This window comes from Pinus tabuliformis, chromosome 3_1, assembly GCF_031772625.1.
Source record: "Pinus tabuliformis cultivar Carrire ecotype Pingquan chromosome 3_1, CPIR1, whole genome shotgun sequence".
Classification (NCBI taxonomy): domain Eukaryota; kingdom Viridiplantae; phylum Streptophyta; class Pinopsida; order Pinales; family Pinaceae; genus Pinus; species Pinus tabuliformis.
In genome coordinates this window covers 605,052,856-605,080,674 of record NC_142301.1, presented here as the reverse complement: position 1 = coordinate 605,080,674, position 27,819 = coordinate 605,052,856, and the positions used below count along the sequence as shown (strand labels likewise).

At 38.8% G+C, this 27,819-nt stretch overlaps 1 pseudogene; it reads right to left on the bottom strand.

Annotated features, from left to right (window-relative positions):
- Window positions 1-1,102: 1,102 nt before the first annotated feature.
- Window positions 1,103-27,819, bottom strand: part of LOC149188455 (uncharacterized) — a 65,565-nt pseudogene continuing 38,848 nt past the window's right edge.

Sequence of the window (27,819 nt, the reverse complement as noted above, 5' to 3'; positions counted from 1 at the left end):
TCCTACATTGTCTTTCAAGATCCACAAGAGGAATACTAAACAATTCTCGAGCTACTACTCCCTCTCCAATCGCCAGAGAAAAATCTTGATTTGGACCAGATCCATCTGTTATGTCCATAAGATTGGCTTCAAAACTATCAAGGTCCTTCAATGGTGGGGAATCTCCACATATTGAATGAAAAGGAGGGACACCTGAATTTCTATACCGAAGAAAGGTAGCTCTCAGTCCATTCACATAAGCATCTGAAAAGAGAAACCAGTATGACCAAACATGGAGATCACTCTCTCCTGCAAGAACGCCATAATATAAATGTGAAAAATTTCACAGAGTGATCCACATAGTCATTACATTTATTGTGATATTTATTTTTTTTATGAGTAAAAATTACTAGTCGCCTTACTAATTGATGACCAATAATGTAATATTTCATACACTTTTCCCACTGACAGGATAAATCAAATCTAAAATTGTCAAATAAATGATAAATATAATATAAACTAGCATTAAGTTGTCTATAAAAACTCTCAAGTAGCTTAGAAATGTCTAGGAATTGCACACACTATGGTGGTACCAAGGCCACTATAAATGATCAAAATATAAAAACTTAAAAGTTCTAACATGGTACTTCTCAAAAATGAGAATCTCAAAACCTAATTTTTGTAAAGGACCACGTATTATTCCCTTCCTTGAACCTCTCGTCACAGGATGATATCGCACCACAACCCTGGAAATGCTCATGTCACTAGCAGTAAACATAGAGCACTCACATGTCACAGGTACACCCATGTCACAACGTCAATAAAAACTGTAGTAAAAAGGGGAGAGGAAAGGTTGTGTTATCCAGAATTTGATCTAGTGTCTTTACTAGTCACAGGATCTATTAACCCATATTCAGCTTCTAATCTCTTTATGTGGGAAGAGACTTTTCTTTCAATTTCTTCAGCATTCTTAGTGCCACAGTCATCAAGAGACTCAGGATACTCCATGAGTGTTACCTCCAATTGATGTAGATTTTGCTTGATATTACACATTTACAGTATCAAAATAGACGGTATATGTATAAAGGAATAAAATAAATTAGCATCCTAGAGGAAAGGAGAATCACCTGCGACCTTCATCCATTCCACTATCATTAAGAGTAGAAGAAATTTTGTCCATTGTGACTTCTTGTTTGTGTTCTTTCACAGAACCCTCAAATATGTCATCACTACCAAAAGAAGAGTAATTCAAGCCAAGCCCCTTAAGATATGCCTTGTCCTCTATATCAGTTCCACCATCCTCACGAGTCCACTTTGAAGCCTATAATATAGGATGTGTTTTCATATAATTGCATGTTAAAGGTTTTATATCTCGATGTGGGATCGATGACTTTGAGGTCCCCATCACACCAACATTTTTTGGTAAAGTTCCACTGCAAGAGGCATCCATTTATTCACGTTCCTCAGCTCATGACCATAAATATTATTGTTCCTTAACATTTTTCCTAGATCTAGACATATAGTCCTTATCATTATCAAGTATGGATTTTATTTCTTCACCTATGCTACACCTTCCCCCTCCCAGTTTTAAATAAGCATTAGTTTCTCTTGCATGCTTCCCTCTTATTGCAAAGTTATACCTATACTTGACATCCTTGTCTTGATCTTGGTTCTTATGCTTCTCTTCTTCTTATAAGCTAAGCAATTGGGAAACCATTACCTCCCTACCACCATGAATAGATAAACCATTTTTCCTACACCATCTTTCAAGCTCCACAAGAGGAATACTAAACAATTCTCGAGTTGTTGCTCCCTCTCCAATCGCCAGAGAAGCATCTTGATTTGGACCAGATCCGCCTGTTATGTCTATAAGGTTGGCTTCAGAACTATCAAGGTCCTTCAATGGTGGGGCATCTCCACATATTGAATGAAAAGGAGGGACACTTGAATTTCAATATCGAAGAAAGGTAGCTCTCAGTCCATTCACATAAGCATCTGAAAAGAGAAACTAGTTTGACCAAACCTGGAGAGATTTCATCACTCTCTCCCTCAAAGCTTCTGTAGTAATTCGACCAGTGATGTTTCGATATAAGTCATTAAATATTTCCATAATATCAGACAATGTTGCTTCAAACTTTGTCCTATATGCAGAAGCATTTTTCATAGGAGCACTACTATTGTGAAGAATATCAAAAACTAACATGAGCCTTGCAACTTTAGTTGGAATAGGCATCTCCTTTAGAGTCAAAGACTTTGTAAGTACCTCAACTACCTCACCAGTTGCGTCGGCATTGTCTAGAGAAAACCCCATTGCTTCTTTTATCTAATTTCTCTCCAAGGTTAAAGCACAAAGCATGCCCTCAAATTCATCTTTCTGGACCTTTGTTAAGGCACTTCCCTAATCCACTCTCTTGGTCCTTCTAGCAACATAAGTTGTAGTTAAGGCTTTCTCATGCTCATGCACATGTTCAGATTTAATCACATGAGTATAGGAACTTAGACATATTCTGAATTGATAAACAAGATTGTTGTGGAAATATGTCTATAAGAGCTATTGCTTGCAATTAAAGCTGCATATTTTTTTCACAAGCGTGAAACAAATCATGTTACAAAGATTCGAGGGAGGGATTGCTTTAAAAATTCAAGTTTTAGCCTACCTTTAGGATGGGTCAGTTCCTATGGAATCATAAAGCACCTAAATATTGATTGTATGGAGCCAAACTGGAGCAATCAAAGATATAGGTACACTATTGAGATTTGGATTTGAAAAGCCTTTCGACTATATAAGTTTTCAAGTAATTTGTGGAAAGGACAAACCATATTCTTTTAGTTATAGACCCAATATATTCTTGATTGCTTTCATAAAATTAGAAAATGTGGAGAATCTGAATCTCAGTGAAAGTTAAAGGCGCTTGACCTTCATACATGCTTTATTTTCATCATTATTATCCTCAACATGTTCTATTATTTAGAGTGATATTTCATGAATTAGCAGGCATGTTTTCCCACATTTTTGTTTTTATATCCCACACAATTGGAATCCTACTGCATTTGTCCTCCTCTACTTCCCTAGGCTATATGTGTTAAAGAGGGTACAAAACACTAATAATATATTCTTTTACCATAAGTTCTTCTCATTTTTTGGATGGATTCTGCGGAAATTTTACACATGTCAATTATGTGGCATGAAACAATGTTCCATTATTGTTTTTTATCATCTCTTGTTTTTGAGTTTGCATGATTCTATTGTACTAGTTCATTACGCCTATGTCATGTAAAGATCGAGTTGAGTGGATTTTACATTTGATTTCCACTATTGTCAACAACTAAATATATATGTTTTTTGTGTAGGTTGGATGATGGATGACACACTTTGATTTCCACTAGTGCTCTCTTTTTCATATACTATCACAAGTGCAAAAATACAAACTCACTATTCCTTTTTCCTCGATAAGAAAATAATGACAGCTTTGTATTTTGTAGTGACAAGGATAACTATGTATTGGAGCTATACCTTGAGCCCTTCGATTCATCCTTTCCTTACCCAACACAACCATCTCCTATTGGTAATGGAGTTCAATTTTTGAACCTACATTTGTCTTCAATACTATTTCATGATAAAGAAAGCACAATAACCATTGTTGGATTTCCTTCGAGCACACAAATACCACAACCATATCATTTTTCTTTCCTTGGTTAATATATTGCATCATTGTGTTTGATAGTTAATTCATTATTATTTTATGCACAATAAATCTCTATCAAATAGCAGAGAAGGATGACCTGGTTGTTTTAGAGATATATAATATGAATTGATTAAAAATTCACATGGCTATTTCAATTCTCATCTTTCTATTTCACTTCTTTAGAGAAAACTATATATTCAAATACAAACTCAACTCAAATCAAACTAAAAGAGAGAATTCTAATTATGAAGATGTTTCTCTCTCCATACCTTGCAATGACATTATTTTTCTGAATTATACTTGAATTTCACTGATAATAACCTGGATATATATTGCTTTTAACACCAAATTGACATCATGGTAAATATACAAATATCTCGTTAAATATGACCTAAAGATGATTCAAAAAATATTACATTTAGTCTAAGCACGTGGTAGAGTAATTTTTGAGGTGTGAAGTTTTACTAGAGGCATTGTTTGTTTGTTTGTTTTGGTTAGACAAGGGTTTTCTCTTGCTTTTATGTGATTTTCAATTTATCATATGTAGCATGTTGAGAAATGGGAAACAATAATGTGTGACATTTATCTTACAGAAATCGATGTTAAATGAAAGGATATAAAGTTTAACCAAGCTACAATCTGCTTTGATAAAGGAAGAGGGACATCTTAAAAGCTACCTAAGAATACACCATATATGGAGTTTGAACATAAGTACTATATGGTTTTTTCTTTTGTAGATATGTTCTTTTTTCTATCCAATATATCACAACAACAAAAAATATCGATATTGTAGAAATTGTTAGAGGACCTCATTGAGGTCGATTTTTATGATGTCCCACTTGATTGATACCTTCTCATGACAGGAAGGGTTTAAATACGAATTAATACGTTCCCGAAACAAATTAGACTCAAATTTTAAAGATATAAAAGATAAAAACAAAGGTCAATGCCTTCATTTGATTGTTACTTGATTCTGGTGTGGGTAGGTTACATGAAATACGATTGGAAAAAGGATGGGGAGACAATGTAGATCACGTTTTGGATATGATTCAGTTGTTGTTGGAGATCCTTGAGGCACTTGAGCCATCAACTTTGGAAATGTTTCTAGTTGGTATTCCTATGGTTTTTAATGTTTTTATTCTTTCGCCTCATGGTTTTTTTGGGCAAGCAAATGTTTTAGGAATGCCTGGTAAGACATCGATGGACAGGTAAACATTTTTTTTTATAATTTTAGATTTCATATTTCTGTTATTGTAATATTGTTTCAAATGGTTTTCTGGATCCATCACATAATTTTAGTTAGATCATCGACGTTTCGAACCCCCAACTATGGTTCATCTTCAGGATAATATGAAATGTCAAGTAAACAATTCTTTTATAATTTTAGATTTCATATTTCTACTATTGTAATATTGTTTCAAATGGTTTTCTGGATCCATCCCATAATTTTAGTTATATCATCGACGTTTCATATTATCCTAAAGATGAACCATAGTTGGGGGTTGGAAACGTCGATGATCTAACTAAAATTATGCGATGGATCTTGAAACCGTTTGAAACAATTTTTTATAATTGCAATGTCCATTCCATGATATCCTCTCTTTATTGTTTAATTGTATTTTGAATGTTTATTTCGATTTTTCTTTGTATTTTAACTATGAAATTTGAAAATACTTGGTATAATGTCCCTTTAAACAACAACCAATGCTTGAAGATGAAATTAGTATTACACAATATTGACTTGAAATCCTTTTAACTATTTTGTGTTGAAATATTTTCATGACTATTAGAAAAGTTTACTTTCATGTTTTATTTGAGCACATGTTGTTTATATAGTTGACCAAGTTCATGCGTTAGAGAACAAAATGTTATTACGAATACAATGACAACGATTAGACATCACACCTCAGATTATTTGTTTTGACAAGTTACTTACAACTTGAGATTTTTAGCATGTAACTTAGTTGGCATGATTGTGCCTAAGCTTTCCCTGAAGGTTGAATACTAAGTTACTAAGGTGTTCTTTTCTATGGTGACGTTTATTTGTTTATACATGTCATCTCGTCACATAGTGGCCACTATCACTCAACTGAAGAAAAAAATTTCGAGTTTCTTGATTTTATGGGGAAGAATGGCTTTAACATTGTTGATGTTGAGGTATATGTCAAATAAATCCTTTATAGTCTTCTTTAATTTATATACTAGTGTTCATCATATTTCATGTCTTACAATTTGCACAGTATCTTCTTTTGTTTTAAGAAAAGGAACTCAGTATTGATGGTAAGCAACAAGATTTGAAGAAAGAGGAGAACACTAACACTGGAGCGACAAATTCAAAAAGAGAGAGAAGAGAATTGGTCTAGTGATACCCTTAAAGCCAATATCCCGCATAAGACACACACATAGAGACTGATGTCCAAGTCTTCAGAGTTGGTGAATTCACCTGCAATGGCTTGGAAACACAATGATAATGTTTTGTAGTGATGAAACAACATTTCATGTGTAAATTGTAGCCCAGTCAATGTTAAGTTGGAAACTCGTATTGTAATACTTGACATTTCATATAATATAATTTATGTGGTTGAAATTATTTATAGTTGCACTTGATATCGTTTAGTATTTTAATTAACATATGTAACTTTGCATTTTCATATTAGATGAACCAGTGCACATCGTATGAATTTTTTTTAATTTAGGCACAAAATCATACTAATTAATTTTTGTTGATTAATAATGAACACATAAAATCAGTCTAAAACTACTAAATTAGTAATTTATATTGGTTAATGATGAACACAAATAGAATGAATATACGACTAAATTAGTCATTTATAATGATTTTTAATGAAAATAAATGAAATGAATATAAACTACTAAATTAGTCGTTTATATAATGAATATGAAACTACCAAAAAAATATAAATGACTACCGCAAATGATTAATTTGTGATTACCAATGACAACTTAATTTTTCATATATATATACGACTATTAGTAGCTAATTTACAATATCTTATAACATGACAAAAATTTAGTCATATTTATTTGGTCATTAATTGGATTCAAAAGACGACTAAAATTTGCATATATATGATTATTAATAGCTAATTTACAATATCTTATAACACAACCAACATTTTTGTCATATTTATTTGGTCATTAATCGATTTTCTCTGATGATTATATAGTAATATATTTTGTTGTATATTTGGTCATTAATTGTGGAAATTAATGATCAAATGTATGACTAAATATACTACTAGACGATAAAAATTGAGACAATAAATTAATGCTTAAGCTAAAAATGACTAAAAGTTGGTCGTATTATAAGATATTATAAATTAGCTACTACTGGTCACCGATTGAAAAATGGTCATTTATGTGCAATTTTTAGTCGTTATTTTAGTAACTAATTAGCCATTTTGTGCTAGTGGTACCTTCCATCTCTCAGGATGACAGTGGTCATAAGGAATGTGAAATTTGATGAGGAGAAGGAAATGAGGTGTTCCCTTGAGAGGGAGTTTTAGTTGTAGCCTGATCAAGAGCTTTTGGCTCCAAAGGAAGAACCTTATGAGGTTGTAGAGTAGTCATAAGTAAAGGAGGAGAGACTGGAGACGTCCAATCAAGCAGAGACATCAAGATAAGGAAGGAAGCGAACCAAGAAAGATGACAAATTATTGTAAGATGCTAGAGGGAATGTTGGAGCACCCACATCACAATGTAGGCAGAGGAGGTCATGGGATCGGTACATTGACTACATGGATCTAAAGAGTGAACTTGTAGAGACTGAGCCATCCTCATTCGAGGAAGTTGTAGAGAAACCAATATGGGTTGATGCTATGTAGAGGAATATGATTCCATTGTCAGAAACAGTGTTTGGGAAGTGGTCCCAAGACATGAAAACAAATCAATGGTTGGTCCGAGATGGATTTACAAGGTAAAGCATGTAGCAGATGGTAGCACAAAGAAACACAAGACCATATTTGTGGCCAAGGGGTTCTCTCAGGTTGAGGGAATCAGTTATTAGGAGACCTTTGCTCCAGTAGCAAGGTACTCATCCATCAGGTCAATTCTAGCACTGTTGGCATAGATGGGGTTGAAGATCCCCCGAATGGATGTGAAGACAACGTTCCACACCAGATTTTTTGAGGAGGAGGTGTCTATTGAGTATCCAAAGGGGTTTGAGACCTTTGACATAGAGTATCATGTGTGCAGAATTAAGTAAGCATTTTATGGACTTAAGCAAGCACCTCGTGCTTGGTATACCAAGATCGATAGCTATCTCACCAGTTTGAGCTTCACGAAAATTGAAGCAGATGAAAACCCTTATAACATTGTGGTAGAAGGTAAATTATTGATTATTATTTTATATGTCGATCAATTGATCCTTATGGGTGATGAGCAACTAATCAGATCTTGCAAGGAGGACCTTGCAGGAGAGTTCGAGATGAAGGACATGGGCCTCATGCACTAATTCCTTGGTTTGGAAGTACGGCAAGGAGACAGGGAATTGTTTGTCTCTTAGGGAAAGTTTGCCTACGAGATACTTCAGAGGTTCGACATGGATAGGTGAAAACCAATGGAGACTCCTCTTGCGAGAAACTGGAGGAAACAAGATGTTACTTCAGGGGAAGTAGTGGAGGCTCCCATTTATAGGAAACTTATGGGCTCACTTATGTATTTGGTGAACACACGACCAAACATGTGTTATGCAGTTAACCAGCTTAGTCAAGAAATTGTTAAGCCAACCAAACTGTATTGGAAGGCAGCAAAGAATGTGTTCAGATACCTCAGAGGCACTACTCAGTTTGGTTTTTGGTACAAACAGACATAGGAAGTGAAGTTGCGAGGCACCACAGATTTAGATCGGGCAAGCAGTCCATCAAACAGGAAGACGTTGATTTGGGGTAACATCGGATGTGCTCTAGCCACGAAAATTGGTGGAGAGGCTAATGAACATGAGATCTCCAATACCTAGAAAGGGTTTAGGCAGATTCTAAATAGTTTGGGATATATTAAAATAATTAATATTTTTAATGGAGTCCTTAAGTCTAACTTAGGGGAAATAAAATATTAATGTGAATTAATGTAAAACTGTGTTAAAATGGTCAAAAAGTCATGGATCAAGCCAAATCTGATCTTAGATGTTGATTAGGGACTTAATCTCGACCATTGATTTGTCAACGAGAAAAGTATAAGAGGAGGCTTGAGGGTCACTTGGAGAACACACCGAGTTGATCAAGATTTCGACTTTCTAGGGCTGGGTTTGCTGAGAAAGTCGAGAGAGTGATCAGAGTTGCAGCTGAGGGGCAGTGAATACAGAAGCAGAGAGGCAGAGATAGCACCAGGAGGATTAGCGCAGTAGCTGAGAGTGAGGGACGCAAAACCAGCCAGGGGTTCACGCAGAGCCAACCAGGGCTCATGCAGAGGCAGCCAAGAGTTGCGCAGTGCCTCAGAGGGCCAGCGTGGGTGATGCTGAGGGCCAGAGGGCTAACACAGTGCCTCCAGAGGCTCACGCAGGCCAAGCCAGAGTGACACTGGGAAAACACTGGGCCAGAAAGGGCTGACGCTATCCCTAAAGGCTGACGTTGGGGTTTCGTGGGGCAAATTGGAGCTGTGAAGCTACCAGAGTGTTTATCCTGGGTTTTAGCCGGAATATCTGCTTCCGAGTAGAGAGGTACTACTACTGAGATTATTCTCAATTGGGTGAGCCAGTTTTGGCACTCAGATTGTATTCAGAAACTGCATAATAATAAAACCCTCGGATAGTTGCATTGATTTTCCTGCATTGGGTTTTTTCGAGGACATTGGTCCAAAAATAACAGTGTCACTTGTGTGCTTGTTTTGTTTCCTTCGGTTGATGATCTGTAATGTTTTGAGCATGTACTTGTATTTATTTTCAGTGTTTACATGGTAAATAACTTATTAATTTAACAAAACAAGTAGGCAAAAATAAATCAGGAAAGTACATGAAGGGTTTCTAATGGGTTAGACTTAGAAATGCCAATATGGTATCAAAGTGTGGTTTCAGATCACAGGAGAACTGAGGACATCAGTTGAGCAGAGCAGCATCAGCAGAAAACAGTTGTCCCGAGTGACAGAAAATGTTCCTTGCAGAGAAGCAGCAAGGAAGGGGTGATGCAGTGCCTGTGTCATCAAGTTTTAGCCGGGAAGAGGATCAGCGCAATGGAAAAGTGGAGCAGACTCGACCTTCGCAGTGCCCAGTCATCTTTCTCAGTCAGGAAGGATTGACACCGGTGGCCAGGAGATCTGGATTTTGCTAGTGTCAGGATTGTGCAGAGCCTAAAAGCTCTAACCTTCAGTTTGCTGGAGCTTACGAGGTTGTGAGTAAGCTACAAAGTGAAGCTGGTGGGGTATTGTTGCCATAATAGTACCTAACAGGGCAATACAAGGTGGAGGGAGTTGCTACCGAGGATTTCTAGCTAAGAAATCCAAATCAGTGGTGCAACTGCACTAACGATCCGAGTGGGGTCATATCGACATTGGCAGAAGGGTTTCTAGGAGGAAAATCGAGGCTCAGAGGGAGTCACACCAAGAAATTCCAGGAGGGAAGTAGAGGAGCAGCGAGATGGCAGTGAGCGGGGTAAGAGACCAGGCTAGATTGGACGGAGCCTCAAACTTCGTAGTCTGGAAGGCCATAATCTTATCTGTTCTAGATAGGAATCGTGTCAAGCACTTCAGCTTGAGGATGATAGCAATCCCAGTTGACCTAGCTGATAACAACAAGTACGAGGAGGCAATGGCGAGGTCCAAGAGCATCATTCTTAACGAGGTCAAGGACCATGTAGTACCACATATTGTCGAAAAGGACACGACAAATGAGATGTGGGAGGCCCTAAAGAAATTGTACCAGCATACTTTCGTGTATAGAAGGATGTTACTAGAAAATCAGCTACAGTCATACCAGATGCAGACGGGAGAATAGATCAACCCCTTCCTCGATTGATTGAAGGAGATCTAAGATGAGCTGACTTCCATAGGAGCCACACCAGATCAAGAACTGATGGTGAGAACATCCCTAAACATAGTCTCAGAAGACTAGGAGGTGTTTTTCTAGAGCATACTGGACAGGGAAACCCTTCTAGATTGGGAGGAAATTTGGGCAGCTCTTCGCTAAGAAGAGATCAGAAGGTTAAGCAAGGTGGGAAGCAGTGACAAGGTGATCTAAATCAAGAAGGAGGAGGTGGTGGATGGTGCCCTATCATCTGAGGGAAAGCAGGAAAAACGGAAGAAGAAGGACCTCTCCAAGGTCAAATGCTTCCACTGTGGGGAGTTGGGTCATTATGTGACCTAGTGTCCAAGGAAGAAGAGAAAGGGAGAGGCCTCCAAGACCCAGGTTGTACCAACAAGGGCAGAGAAGGAAGTGGAGACAGACGATGACTATGCCATGAGTGCACACACACCACTTGAGCGAAAGTGGGGAGACATTGAGTTGTAGTCAGATGGACTACAGGCGATGAGGGGTAGGATCCTCGAGGTACCCAGCCTCTCGGATTAGACATTGCTATGGGATCCCCGAAGAAGAGTAGAAGTATTGGTGGATGTCAGTAGAGACGGATGCGAATGGAGCAACGGAGGGAGCTACAGTGTAGGATTCCTAGGACAACGTGAGGCAGCAGTGCGAGAAGCACAGGAGTGTTGCACCAGTGCAAGATGGTAGAGAGAGGTGTGCAATGGTGCGAGATGCATGGAATAGTTGTAGCAGCGTAGAGGTGAGAGAGGGAGCACTTGTCAGCAATAGAGGGAGCTTCAGTATCATGGGTGTCTCTAGCCTGACATAGATGTCAAAGTTGGGAGATCAGTTACTTGCTTCTCAATAACTAGGTTGTAGTGCAGCAGTTAGCAATGATAGTGCTATGGGAAGCATGATGCAACAAGATGAGAGGGAGTTGCAGTACGGATGTAGTAGTGGTAGTGGCAAGGCCATGGGTAATAGTACAGGATGTAGAAGTGCAGATGATGGGCAGCAGACCTAGCATCAGCACAGGGACCGATGCCAGATGACCAGGGTGATACTCAGTGAGGAGTATTGCTAGAGAATAGTCCTCGCGAAGAGGGAGTGTTGATTTTGGGTAGCATTAGATGTGCTCTAGCCACGAACATTGGTGGAGAGGCTAAGGCACATGAGATCTCGAATACCCAGAAAGGGTTCGGGCATATCCTAAACAGTTTGGGAGATATTAAAATAATTAATATTTTTAATGGAGTCCCTAAGTCTAACTTAGGGAAAAAAAATATTAATGTGAATTAATATAAAACTGTGTTAGAATGGTCCAAAAGTCATGGATCAATACAGATATAATCTTAGCCATTGATTATGGACTTAATCTTGACTGTTGATTTGTCAACGAGAAAAGTATAAGAGGAGGCTTGAGGGTCACTTGGAGAACACACCGAGTTGATCAAGATTTCGAATTTCTAGGGTTGGGTTTGCTAAGAAAGTCGAGAGAGTGATCAGATTTGTAGCTGAGGGGCACTGAATACAGAAGCAGAGAGGCAGAAATAGCACCAGGAGGATCATCATAGTAGCCGAGAGTGAGGGACACAGAACCAGCCAGGGGTTCACGCAGAGCCATCCATGTGATCCGAGTTGACTCAACTCCCGGATTTAACCAAGATCTTTTACTTTCGTGATGTGATTAGAATTTCCTTTAAAAGAGCATAAAGGAACATAAATGCATGTTGTAAAGAAGAAGGAACATGACAAGAATCAACAACATAAAACACAAGACGTTGATAATGGAGTTCGTCCAAGAGGGACTACGTCTCCAAGCCCCGGTGTCAAGATGGTTTAGGTCACTGCATTAAGTGCTGGAAGAGTGATGATGTACATGCATGTGTTTTCTCTATCATGTAAGGAATATGCCCTCATGCAGGAGTGGCTCCAAGATATGTTCTGCTGCAGGAACTCTCATTCAAAAAAGGACTCCTATCAGCATGATATAATTTCGCGTATGTTAATAATGAGCATCCCGCCAACATGGCATCAAAGGGATCTCAATTTAAACATACATGGTGACACATGAGTATCCCATCAACATGACGACAAAGGGATCACCATAAAAACATGACAATAAGTACATCTCACATCAAGAACAAAACAAGATCCCACATCAAACATCAATCAAGGATCTATACAACACAATGCATCTCAAGCAAAGAGATAAAGAAGTCCATGATCACACTACATATACCTCACATCAAGGAGTTATCTGAAGAAGAGGCTGACAAACTGATGGATCTGGCTATACCATCAATATCATGGCGTCGAATCTCATGGAAATGACTGCTCGCACATCGAATGCTCACACCTACACTCCACTTTCAAAAGTGGCCGAAAAATGGAATGATCAAATGGAAAATTTGATTACAACATCATATTCATGGCGTCGAATAGTGTAAAATTGACTATCAAATTTCTGAATTCTGACAAAGTGAAAATCTAGGGCTATAGGAATCTTTTAGATTCCCCTTAGATTCCTCAAATATTCCCTTCTCCGGGTCATCTAAATATCTACTTCTCAGATCAAAATTTTGTATGTGCCATCATGTTCGTGTCACTAAGAGGTGTAGGATCGACATAAATTTTGTCCAATTTGGACACTTACAAAATGTCGCCCTCCTGAGTATTTGGGCTCAACCATGGTTCCTCCTACGTCTTTTCCTCACTCATGGTTCCACCTGCAAATGAATAAAAAAATTACTGTCTCAATTTCCATGCTCTACTTTGCCTCCGCGCACTGAAGAAATGGTTTTATATAAAATTTTGTGGGCGGATAAAACAACAACTGAGCCCGTGGGTCATTGGCAGCGGAGAAAGCTAGAAGGCGAAGGTGACTAGGAGGGAGGTCAGGGTTCCAATGCCACTGACCCCCACACTTGACACTATTTCGTTGAAATGGTTACGGTCCACGATTTAATTTTGGGTGGCAGTTATTAATACTGAACCGTTGTGTGAAAATAGGCGCATTTAAGTTTTTTGGTTGAAACTGTTATGGTTTGATTTAAATGAGGAGCGGAGTTTGTGTTGTTGCAATGTTTGGTTGGGCTGCTCGTGGAGCAGGCCGGGCAGGTTCGATTCCCGCGGACCCATAACTTTTTCGGCACATGTATTGTTGCACATAACAACGTGGGTGGGGGTGTGGGCCGGGTCCACCGGAGATGGCCCACCCACACCCCATATATATATGTTTTATATTAATGTAATATGCGGGTATGGTGGAAGTGGGCCGGCGGGGCTCACGGCCCGTCGGCCCTTTTCTTAATTAAAAAAAAAATTAATGTTGGTTTGGGTCCAATGGGGGTGGCGGGGGTCATGGCCTACCACCTAATTTAATATTTATTTTTTAATTTATAATTAATAATAGGCCATTTTTTTATTTTGTCTAATATAAGGGATATTAGAAAAATTAAGTATCCAACAAATTCGCCCACTTTCGGGAGCTATGTTCCATGCCCCGTGGTCGATCAAATTGTAGGACACTTAAACCTGGCCCACAACCCAAATTTGACCAAAACTTTGACTGGACCTTTCTCCCTCATACGAGCTCTGAATTGAGTGCCGTTCACACTGTTGGAATCAAGACGACGAGAACTTCAATCTGGTGTTGGTTTGGGAGAAATCTAACCATTTTAATTTTGCCCCTTTATGAGTCCTCTGGGACTTTTTCCTGTGTCTGGAGCCACCTGGATCAATCCTCTCCACTAGGGAGCTTTTGGTCCTCCATAAGCATGAAAAATAATCTGCGACTTCTTTGTAACCTGTCTACACTTACAAGTATCTGATATGTCACCCTTCCCTCTCCTTCACCTTTGTCCTTCGGAGCCATAAGCAATGAGACGACACCTGCAACCTCTGCAAATTTGTAGTACAATTATGCAAATTACATGCTTGACTTACAAGACCAACTAACGACCCAAGCATTCCATACTTTCCATGAGTTTATAACACGTACTCGGTGGTGAAGTTTACATCAAAATGGAAACAATACCCCAGCTATGAAAACAAGGCCAAAATATCATTGTTGATTAACAAGTGATAGAAAACACATCATCACTGCAACACATGATTTACAAAAATAAGGCCAAACACTATTTTTGCTTTGAAAAGTGATTTGAAAAAAATGCATCCCCAAAATAAGACCAAACATCATTGTTGCTTAACAAGTGATGGAAAATACATTATCACTTTTACATCTTAAAATGCAACAAATGAATTACAAAAGCACGACCATGACAAGCTAATATATCTAGAAACCATTTTTCACTTATCAATGTGAATGGGTCGTTTCCTTGTGGTGCATTCGTTGGTCGAACAACTGCTTCATCTGGTTCATGCACCGACACTTTGTCTTTAAGGCATTTCTCTGGATGGAGCCTCCAACAAATGGCTCTTTGATGGCCACCTATGTCGCAATGACTGCAATAGGTCTTCTTCCTCTCGATTTTCTTAACCTGTTTCTTTTCCTATTGTTGAGAGGGTCTTTCACACCTCATCATTTTGTGTGCTGCTATTCTTTTCCAGCACTCAACAAAATTATGGTTATGTAATCCATAAAAAGTACATGTGTTGCGATGCCTTGATTCATGTCCATCATTAACAACATGATTATAATTGAAATGAACATTCAAATATCGGGACTATTTATACCTTTCCTTGTTGCCTCTAGTGTAATTATGGCGAGGAGAGCTTGCCTCAGATCGTTCCCTGCAATGGGCACTCTCATGGGATGATGGTGATGTGTTCCCGTCATTCTCTTTCCTTGACGATTTCGACGATGTCTCGGAAGAATTTGACACCTTCAAGCATTCTCCTTCGATGTATCCCAAGCCTACAAATCAAGGTCTCTGCACAACCTCCAATGGTCGAGTTATGATATGGTTATTAACACCAAGTTCTTCTTCCTCCTTGTACCTCATGCTGGTAAGGAGCCTCATGTTTGTCCCTATAATTGGTATCTCCACATTTCCAACAGAAATCATACTATGTAAAGATGAAACTGAAGGGAAATCAACATCTTTTACTTCCACTGTCGAGTTGGAAATAACTGACGAGGGATTCTCATCATCTATTGTTGGTGATTTTTTGGCTGTCTCAATGCATTCAGCAACTTCCTTCCCAAAATATCCAAGTCCTACCTGATGGGGTAATTCCTCTACTTTTATGGGGTTGACAATGCCTTGGCCATTAATGCCCAAGCCTTTTCCTTCATATCCCATTTTCCTCAACAGTTTGGAGCCAAGTCCTGTGGTATGATTTTCAAAAACAGTGAAATCATCATCAGGAAACATACATGAAGACAAAGAATTACCTTTTACCTCACATGGGTCACGTTGCAGATTTTCCAAGGCCTTGTCCTTAGCTTGCAGTGTTGTAGCAAACTATGTTTCTCCTCTTTCTCACCCTGTAGAAGCATCTTCAATTCAAAGTTATCTACTTGAAGACTCTGTAATGTCCCTTAATAATAAATAATAAAAATAATAAATAATATTAAAAAATACAAGAAAATAGTAATAAACAATGAATAAAAAAATAATAAAAATAAAAATAGTAATAAATAATAAATAACCATACTAAAGCTCTAAATAAATATAAATAGAAATAAAACAAGAAAACAGTAAAAAAATCAATAAAGCTATCAAAAAGAAATAAAACAAGAAAGCAATAAAGTTGCATGTAGACACATGGAGGTGTGCATGTGATTCCCCTTCCAATGTTTGCTCTATTTATTAGATGGTGAGGCAGATGGGAGGCATTCCATCATTCCAAGATCCTATCATTCATTCTCTTGGGAGAATAGTGTTTTAAGACAGAGGATTCCCTGGCAGTAGTACGTTGATTGAGGGCTCAGGGGTGGCCAGCTGTAGAAAGATTTTGTGCAATTGATCCTACGGTTGGGTGGAGAGTCGTCCCCAAAACCTTGTTGCAATTAGCAGACTTCAACTGAAATCACAAGTAAGTGTCTCTACTCATAGTTTTGAACTTTGAAATTAATTAGTGGATAATTTCATGTTGATTATAAATTACTTGATTGATCTAATTCATTAAATGTTTATTTTGGGCTATTACAGACTCTGGTTGTTGTGCTTCAGTTCTTCCCAGGCCTCTTCCTGGCTCGAAACTGAAGCTCCACTCGCTGCTTTTCTTCTATCTATTTTTGTAGAGCTTCATACATTATTTCCACCTTTTGGGACACTCTTAGCATGGTCTCATACATTGCTTTGTCATCCTCCATCATTGCACGTTCCATTTTTCATGCTCACAATTCACATCCATGCAAAGACCGCTCCAATACCAAACTTGATCTAAGTTGACTCAACTCCCGGATTTAACCAAGATCTTATACTTCCGTGATGTGATTAGAATTGCATTTAAAAGAGCATAAAGGAACATATATGCATGTTGTAAATAAGAAGGAACATGACAAGAATCAACAACATAAAACACAAGACATTGATAACGGAGATCGTCCAAGAGGGACTACGTCTTCGAGCCTAGGTGTCAAGATGGTGTAGGCCGCTGCATCAAGTGCTAGAAAGAGTGATGATGTACATGCATGTGTTTTCTTTATCATGCAAGGAATATGCCCCTACGCAGGAGTGGCTCCAAGATATGTTCCACTGTTGGAACTCTCATTCAAAAAAGGACTCTTATCAACATGACATAATTTCACATATGTTAATAATGAGCATCCCGCCAACATGGCATCAAAAGGATCTCAATTTAAACATACATGGTGACACATGTGTATCCCATCAACATGACGACAAAGGGATATCCATCAAAACATGACAATAAGTACATCTCATATCAAGAACAAAATAAGATCCCACATCAAACATCAATCAGGGATCTATACAACACAATGCATCTCAAGCAAAGAGATAAACAAGTACATGATCACACTGCATATACCTCACATCAAGGAGTTATCTGAAGAATAAGCTGATAAATTGTTGGATCTGGCTATACCATCAATGTCGTGGCATCGAATCTCATGGAAATGATTGCTCGCACTTTGAATGTTGACACCGCACTCCACTTTGAAAAGTGGCCGAAAAATGGAATGATCAAATGGAAAATCTGATTATACCATCAAATTCGTGGCGTCAAATAGTGTAAAATCCACTGTCAAATTTCTGAATTCTAACAAAGTGAAAATCTTGGGCTACAGGAATCTTTTAGATTCCTTAAAGATTCCCTCCTTTGGGTCATCTGAAGAACTATTGCTCAGATCAAAATTCCATCTATGCCATTAGGTTCGTGTCGTTGAGAAGTGTAGGATCGACATAAAGTTTGTCCAATTTGGACACTGGCAAAATTTCGCCCTCCTGAAAATTTGGGCTCAATCATGATTCCACCTGAAAATCAATAAAAAAAATTATTGTCTCAATTTCTGTGCTCTCCTTGGCCTCCGCACATTGAAGAAATGGGTTTATATAAAATTTTGTGGGCACATAAAACAACAACTGAGCCCGTGGCTCTTTGGTAGCGAAGAAAGCTAGAAGGTGGAGGTGACTAGGCGGGAGGTCGGGGGTTCCAACCCCACCGACCCCCACACTTGGCACTATTTCATTGAAATGGTTACAGCCCACATTTTATTTTTGGGCGGCAGTTATTAATACTCAACTGTTGTGTGAAAATAGGTGCATTTAAGTTTTTTGGTTGAAACTGTTATGGTTTAATTTAAATGAGGAGCGGAGTTTGTGTTGTTGTAATGTTTAGTTGGGCTGTCAGTGGAGCGGGCTGGCCATGTGGCCAAGCGGGTTCAATTCCCGCCAGCCCATAACTATTTCGGCACATGTATTGTTATACATGACAACGTTGGTGGGGGCGTGGGCAGGGTCCGCCAGAGGTGGCCCGCCCACAACCCATATATATATATATATATATATATATATATATATATATATATATATATATATTATATTAATGTAATATGTGGGTATGGTGGAAGTGGGTTGATAGGTGTCACGGCTTGTTGACCCTTTTTTAATTAAAAAATTGTTTTAATGTTGGTTTGGGTCCGATGGGGGTGGTGGAGGTCATGGCTCTCCACCTAATTTAATATTTTATTTTTATTTTTATTTATAATTAATATAGGCCATTTTTTATTTTGTCTAATATAAGGGATATTAGACAAATTAAGTATCCAACAAATTCGCCCGCTTTCAGGAACTAGGTTCCATGCCTCAGGGTCGGTCAAATTGTAGGACACTTAAACCTGGTCCACAACCCAACTTTAACCAAAACTTTAACTGGATCTTTCTCCCTGATATGAGCTCGGATTTGAGTGTCGTTCGCAACGTTGGAATCAGGACGACAAGCACTTTGATCTGGTGCTAGTTTGGGAGCAATATGACCACTTTGAAGTTTTCCCCTTTCTGAATCCTCTCAGACTTTTGCGTGTATATGGAGCCACTTGGATCACCAGGGCTCACGCAGAGGCTACCAGGAGCTGTGCAGTGCCTCAGAGGGCCAACATGGGTGACATTGAGGACCAGAGGACTAACACAGGCCAAGCCAAAGTGACGCTGGGAAAACACTGGGCTAGAAATGGTTGACGATGTCACTAGAGGCTGACGTTGGGGTTTCGTGGGGCAGATTGGAGCTGTGAATCTGCCATAGTGTTTATCCGAGGTTTCAACCGGAATATCTGCTTCCAAGTAGAGGTACTACTGCCGAGATTATTCTTCTCTATTGGGTGAGCCGGTTTTGGCACCAAATTGTATTTAGAAACTACATAATAATAAAACCCTCAGATAGCTACACCAGTTTTCCTGCATTGGGTTTTTCCGAGGACATTGGTCCAAAAACAATGGTGTCACTTGTGTGCTTGTTTTGTTTCCTTCAGTTGATGATCTGTAATGTGTTGAGCATGTATTTGTATTTATTTTCAATATTTACATGGTAAATAACCTGTTAATTTTACAGAACAAGTAGGCAGAAATAAATCAGAAAAGTACATGAAGGGTTTCTAACGGGTTAGACTTAGAAATTCCAATAGAAGAGCACATCGGTAGGAATTTCTAGTGTTGGGTTAGCAACAGTTTCTTGGTATAGCAGGAAGTAGAGATCTATGGCACTTAGCTCAGTAGAAGCATAGTACATGGCTACAAATCAAGCAACATGTGAGGCTATATGGATGAGAAAGATTCTTGTTGGTTTATTTGGTCAAAATATGCATCCTACCGTGATTTATGGTGACAATAAGAGTTGTATCAAACTGTAACATCCCTCGTGAAAATTCCATGTAATGAAAGTAAATAAATGAAAAAATAATAACCCTGGTTGATGGGACAGTTATTCCAAGTTGAATGTTGGGCGAGACATCCTAGGGGGTGTTCATTTGGTTTATTATGGCTAAGGAAATTGGCAAAGGCAATGGATAAGGCTTTGGAAAGGAAAAATGGAATTTTTGACACATTTATTTATGAAAATAATGGAAAATAGGAGAAAAAGGAGGTGAAAGGTCATTGGTTGCATGTGAGGAGGAAATTGAAGGAAAATAATGGAAAATGAAGAAAAGAGAAGCCTCATTCATAAAAAGGCTTCTAAGGATCAGTTGGTAATCTTTGTCAGTTTAGTTTTGGAGCTCTCTCATTATTCTCTCTCTCTCACCCTTGGACACTTGGATTTTTCTTGGAGCAATTTTGGCATTGGATCAAGAAAGGAAAAGAAGGAAAGAGGAAGCAAAGATCAAGCAGGGAAAGGCAAGATCAAGTAGCTACAACGAGATTCATTGTAGGTAATGATTTGCATGTGTATTTTCCTTTATAGATTTGGCATTCATGGTATTGCATTTGGTTATTTTGCTATTGTGGCATGGGTTTTTCCAGGTGTAACAGTGTTTTCAGCCTAGCCTCGCCATTTTTGGATAGCCATGGTGTGATGGGGTTCTCATGTTTTTCTTGAGATGGATTCAAAGTTGAGTGGGGCGAATCTCCAAATGATAGAGTACATGGCCTAGTGGTCCCTGAACCAGAATGTGGATCACGATAAATCCACTGGCCTAGTGACCCATGAGCCACACTGTGGGTTGCGGTAAAGCCAGGATTGTGTTTCCTTGGTGGGCCTAGGAATCCTTACTGGTGAATGGCAAGATATACGGTAAATCCAAGAGGTGGTTTTCTCTCTGTTGGGCCTAGTAATCTCAAGTTTGGGATATGCGGTAAAGCCTGGAGAGTGGGTATCGTTTTAGGGCCTAGTGATCCGGGTTTGGATTGCATAAAGCCTGAGAGACTAGGAGACAGGAAAATTCCTTAGGCGTAGATGGAGAAATCTGGTGGCATTTATGCTTGTCTGGCCTAGTGATCCGGTGGAGATCACGGTAAAGCCTGTTATGATGTGTTCTTTGTGTTGGACTAGTGATTTGGGATGGATTACAGTAAAGCCTCATTTCTATTGATGAGGGTGAGGTGGTTTAGCCTCGGTATGCCCTAGTTGCTTCTTTTGGTTTGAGTCCCACATTCATGCTTGGAATATGGCATGGGGGTGAATGGATAAAGAGAGATTTGGGTCAGCCTTTCTATGGTCGAGTGGAACATGGAAGTCCCATCTCGGGTTTGGTTTTTGCATGATTAATGAAAGAGTTTTTTTTCCTTATATTTCTATGAGTATTTTGATACATTATATGTGGTTTATATGGTTGTACTTTCATGAGTATTTTTGTTGTTATTATGTTGGTTATATGTGTGTTTTATGACAGTAGCTATGTATGTCTCCCAACATGTTTTTACTTGTAAATGAATGGATAATGTATCTATGGTCTAATAGATGATAATGCAGCAAATGATATGAGGGAACAATGGTTCTTAGCAATTCTCAGATAAGTACAAGATCCCTATGTTTAATTTTGTTGGTTACACCTGTAGATTACATGCTTGCAACATGTTTGACGAAATGTTTGTCATGGCTAGTAGGGGTCTGATTAAGGTCTTGTTTAACTTATTTATTTTGCATCATTGTTTCCTCGTTCTTTTACTACTCCTAATTTATCATTCCATTTTGGGTAGTGACCTGGGCTCTAGGCCTGAAAAAGTGGCTCAAATCCTAGGGATGCTAGCATAGAACTAGAAAAATGAGTCTCTATACGTTGGCAGAAATCATGTGAGAGAGACTATGGGTTTTTGGACGTTTCCATGCCTATAACATGAGATTGACTAAGTCTTAAGTTGGTCAAAACTACAGTAGGACCCAAGGGAAAGTTGTCTGAAGTGTTGGATTGGTTCCTGAGGGTCCAGAAGCTGATGTTGAATGTCTGTGTGTTATGTTTCTGTCGATTCCACTTCCTTGAGGTCACATAAGAGATCTAATCCAATCATAGTAGCCTCTCATCGGATGTTTACCCCAGCTGGCATGGTTACTTGGGTAGATGTGGGAGGATGCAGAGTGGTATCAGAGCATGGTTCAACCCCCAGACTAGATGGGTGTTGTGTGTTGGCCATGCATGCATGTTAGTTGCATGTGTGTCTCTTACACTTACATTCCATGTGCTTGTTTATTTTGATTGATGTTGATCATGATGGTAGTAAGGTTTTCATGAGGAACTTGATTATTGATTTTGTGGAATGTGTCATTATGAGTATATGACTCGTTACATATTATTGAATGTCACTTACATGTTGATTATATGTCACTTGAGTACATCCCTATATGTTAGGTTTCAATCTTGTATGTTTGATTACATGTATCAATCTTGTAAGTTGGTTACAAGAATTGATCTCTTATGCTCGACTGCATGTGTATATGTGTATGTGTAGTTGATTAGGCATTGCTTATGCATGTTGATGGTTGCATGTGGCAATGTGTACAATGGAGTAATGATTGTTGTCATGCATGAGGTCATAGCATGCATTGTTGATATGGCCTTGCATTGATTATTGGACCCTAGCTATAATGATGTTTATGTGTTGATGCACTCACTTGCTATATGTCTATATGCTATTATGTTTATGTTATACATGTATCACGTTGATTTTTTGATCTTGCAGACGAGGTATCCTCCCCAAATTATACTAAGGTACATTGATTTATTGTGATTTGGTTTATCTGACATATTATGCATTGCAGGAAATAAATACCAAATGGCTAGAAAGATGGAAGACTACATAACGTATCCCTATGAATTAGTTGGGCAACGTGATGTGGGGCACTCTTCTGATTTGGAAGACACATTGAGAAGCCTGAAGGAATAAATAAGGTGTTGTAAGGCTGACAATGAAAGGATCATACAAGAATAAGAAAAACAAGTCGAGGTTAGTGATATAATTGTTCAGAGTTTGTCAAAATTGCAGCAACAAGGGCCACTTCGGATAAGCCATGGAAAGGAGGAAAAAACTAATGGAGCATATGGTAGTAGGTCTCATGGTAGACACAGGTTAGATAGATATGATACGGTGAGAATGGCAGGTTTTTGGACACTCCAGATAGGAGGGACGATGAGTACAAGTATTATTCTAGTTCTAGTTCTGACAAACATCATGATCGTCATCACTATCATCCTTATAGGAGGAATGATATGGTATACTTTCCAGATGAATTTAAGAAAGAGAAGCCACCTACTTTTGATGGATATATGAAGAAGCCAGAAGATGAAAAGGCTTGGATACTTGGGATGAAGAAATGCTTTGAGTTGCACGAGTACATAGATAACATGAAGGCCAAAATCGTTATCTTCAGATTGAAAGGTAATGCAGACATTTGGTTTGAAGATGTTAAGTTGGTTAGAGACATTGGGACATATGATTTGAGTTGGCATGAGTCCATGAGGTTTTTCTAAAAGAAATACTTGTCAGAAAAGTACTATGATAGTAAGGCCAAAGAATTCTATGAGCTAAAGATGGGATCAATGACAGATGAAGAGTACACGACCAAGCTTTTGGAGTTATTGAGGTATGTACCATATCTTACAGATGAGAAGGTTAAAGTTAAACTATTTGTTAGTGGTTTTCAATTATAATTTAGATATTACATTGAGTATGATGAGCCTCGGTCACTTGAGGAAGTCGTTGGAAAATTGAAACATTGCTATGAACAGTCAAAGTGTAAGAATGAATCTCAGCAAGGATGGAAGGGAAAAGACAAAGGTAAAGCTAAATGGCAGCCAAAAATAACAAGGCCTCAAAATGCAGATGAGAAAGAAATTTTGGCACCACAAAAGAGGTCCAATGTGCTAGACAAGGACATAGGTCACAACAACAACATAGAGGTGATGGTACTGGTTGGTTGGAGTGTTGGACATGCATTAAGGAGCATCTTAAGAGAGATTTTCCACAAAATCAGGGTGGTGGGCCTCAAATATATAGTGCACAAAAGGCACAGACTATTGGGGATGTAGGCCAGAGAATTCCTCGTATCTATGCAGCAGTGGACAAAAGGCAGGCTGAGCATCAGACATTTATCATTAAGATGGACGATAAGATTTGTGGTCAAGTTATTTCTATTTTGATTGACCCTGGATCTAATTATAGTTATGTTAGTCTTGACCTCGTGGATAAGTGTGGTATGAGTAATGAATTTCAGGCAGATTATTAGTTAGTGTAGTTGGTTATAGGTACGAAGAAGTGATTTCATCATTGGGTAAGAGCTTGTGCATTTGATTTGAATGGTATGCCTACAAGAACATAATTTAATGTATTACCGTTGGAATCATACTGTAGGTTTAAACCCCGTACAGAAATTATCTGCATACGAATTCTAAAACACAGAAAATGAACAATGGGAGAGCATAACACATAAAACACATATACATAGAGATTTCCCCTGGATCCCAAAACTGGGACTACCAGCTTGATTTTTCTTTATGTTCCTTTCAATGTTACAATACATATTTATACATGCCAAAGAATCGAATACCATGGACCGAAAACCATGTGTGAAAATCATGCACAAAACCATAGGTAGGTCCGCCCAACCTAATATAGGGTCCAAAAAAAAATTTCCCAGGGCGCTGCCTCGAACCCCATAAAGTGGGGTTACCTGCACCCGTCAAACCCCCTATGACTCCCCCTGCTGCACAATCGGCACATTGAAGGGTGGGCTCCGCCCCTCTTTTAACCCCCCGGTTAACTACGTGGGCTAGTTGTGGAAAGAATATAACACAACCCAACATTCTCCCACTTGTTGTTTTATTTCCACAGGGGGCCACAAGAGAGCTTAGTCATTTATCCAGCCCTGCAATGCCCATTGTTTCTCTACACCAAGAGAACTTCTCAGAGCTCACATATTTTTTCAATGCATCTGCAGTATTCTTCAAAGTGTCCACCTTTACCAGCAACACCTTTTTGTCTTCTATCATATCCCTCACAAAGTGATACTGAATATCGTGCTTTGTCTTTGAATGGTAAGCAGGGTTCTTTGCCAAGAAAATTGCACTTTGTCTGTCACAGTCTATCCTTATAGCTCCCTGTATTAACCCCATAATTGAACACAATCTCTGCAACCAAACTGCTTCCTTGCTTGCATGAGTGGCTGCCATGTATTCTGCCTCTGTAGTTGATATTTCCACTACAGATTGTTTCTTACTCATCCAACTAACTGGACCTCCAAATAGGTTAAGCACATACCCACTTATAGATCTTCTCTGATCCAAATCTCCAACCCAGTCCACATCAACCAAGCCACGAATATCCAAAACTCTATCCAATCCTGGTCTTCCTTGGTAGCACAAACCATAATCACTAGTGCCATGCAAATACCTGAAAACCTGCTTCACTGTTGTCCAATGCTCCTTCCCTGGTTTTGACATAAACCTGATCAATACTCCCACTGCATGTGCAATGTCTGGTCTAGTACAGACCATCGCATACATCGGGCTACCGACTGCACTTGCATATGGAACACGGGACATATCCTCTTCCTCTTCTTGTGTCTTGGGACACTGCTCAGTAGATAACTTTACACATACAAGAATAGGAACCTTCACCGGTTTACTATCCTGCATATTAAACCTCTGCAATATTTTCTCGACATACTTCCTCTAGTTTAACTAGAGCTTCCTATTTGCCTGATCTCTTTTAATTTCCATGCCCAAAATATAGTTTGCAGCACCAAGATCTTTCATGTCGAATTTGGAGGACAATTGGGTCTTCAAATCCTGAATAATTTCTTTTTCTTTTACAACTAGCAACATGTCATCCACAACAAGACCAGATAATAACACGATCACCAATTAAGTTAAAATACAGACAATGATCTGATTTTCCTCTGGTGAAACCAAGTCCCCGTATAAATGTATCAAATTTCTGATACCACATCCTCAGTGATTGTTTTAACCCATACAGAGACTTCTTTAACTTGCATAGCAGTGCTTTCTTACCCTTCATCGCTAATCCTTTAGGTTGCTTCATTTAGATCTCCTCTCCTAGATCCCCGTGAAGAAATGTTGTCTTCACATCTATCTGTTCTACCTCAAAATCAAAAGCAGCAGCAACAGATAAAAGTAATCTAATAGAAGCTACCTTGGCAACAGGAGAAAAAATATCACCAAAATCAATTCCCAGCACCTGGGAATAACCTTTTGCTACCAACCGAGCTTTGTATTTCTCCACCTCTCCTTTTGCATTTATCTTCTTCTTGAACACCCATTTGCTACCAATGGGTTTCCTTCCAGCCGGCAACTCCACCAGATCCCAAACCTCATTTTTGTGCAAAGATGCCATTTCATCAACCATGGCTTCTTTCCATAGTTTTCCATCCTCTGAATCTACTGCTTCCTTCACAGTTCTGGGATCATCACCAGTAATAGATAAAGCAAAATTTGAACAAAAAGCAAATGGACTATACCTTTCTGGCTGCCTTCTTTCTTGAACTGATCTTCTCACACCCGGAGTTTGTGGCTCTTCATCTTCTGATTCGTCCTCTGCTGTAGAGTCTTATTCTTCCTCCTTTAGCTCAAACTCTATCTTCTCAGGTTCTTTTGGTTGGACTTCATGTTTAATAACATCTGTTACCTCTCTGAACACCACATCTCAGTTGTACACAACCTTCCTTGTTACTAGGTTCCAAAGCTTATAACCCTTTAAACCATCCTTATACCCAATAAAGATGCACTTTTCAGATTTACTATCTAACTTGGTTCTCCTTTGGAACATGTACATATGCATCACATCCAAATACCCTCAAATGTGAAAGAGAGGGTTTCTTACCAGTCCATACCTCTTGTGGAGTCTTATCCTCCAACACTGATGAAGGTGATTTGTTGACCAAGTAACATGCTGTCTCCACCACCTCAGCCCAGAATTCTTGTCCTAACTTGGCACCACCGACCATGCTTCTTTCCCTTTCCATCAATGTCTTGTTCATTCTTTCTGAAACTCCATTTTTCTAAGGTGTATATGGAGTAGTCTTTCGTCGTGCTATACCACACTTCTTACATAATTCTTCAAATTCGTTACTGTAAAACTCTCCACTGTTATTTGTCCTCAGCACCTTTATCTTCTTCTCTGTATGGTTTTCTACCAGAGCCTTAAATTATTTAAACCTGGCAAAGACTTCAGATTTCTTCTTAAGGAAATATATCCACGTATTCCTTGAGAAGTCATCTATAAAGGATACATAGTACACAGACTTACGCAGTGATGGAACCTTCACAGGTCCAAACACATCATTGTGCATAAGCTCTAATATATGTTTCGCCCTCTTACCACCAGAGGGGAAACTCACCCGATTTTGCTTCCCATATACACAATTTTCACAGAAATCAAAATCCAGAGAGCTATTACTCATACCTTCTACCATACCTTTACCATGAAGTATTCGAAGGCCCTTCTCTCCAATATGTCCAAGCCTTTGATGCCACAGCATGGTCTTCTCTCCAGAGACCACTAGATTTTCTACTCCGCTTTCAGGAACCACAGAACTGTTGCACCCATCAACAATAGTGCTACCTTGCAGCTTGTATAGAGTTCCAATCCAAACTCCACGCATCAATATCAGTGCTCCCCAAACAAACTTGCAGGTATCCTTCTCAAACATTGTTTTTACACCTACATCATCCAACTTGCTTACAAAAATTAGATATCTGGCCAATGCAAGAATATGTAGAACACCCGGAAGTGTTATAACCCTTCCACCTTGCAACTTCAACTTTACTTTTTCGCGACCAACGATTCTAGCCTTCCTATCATCCCT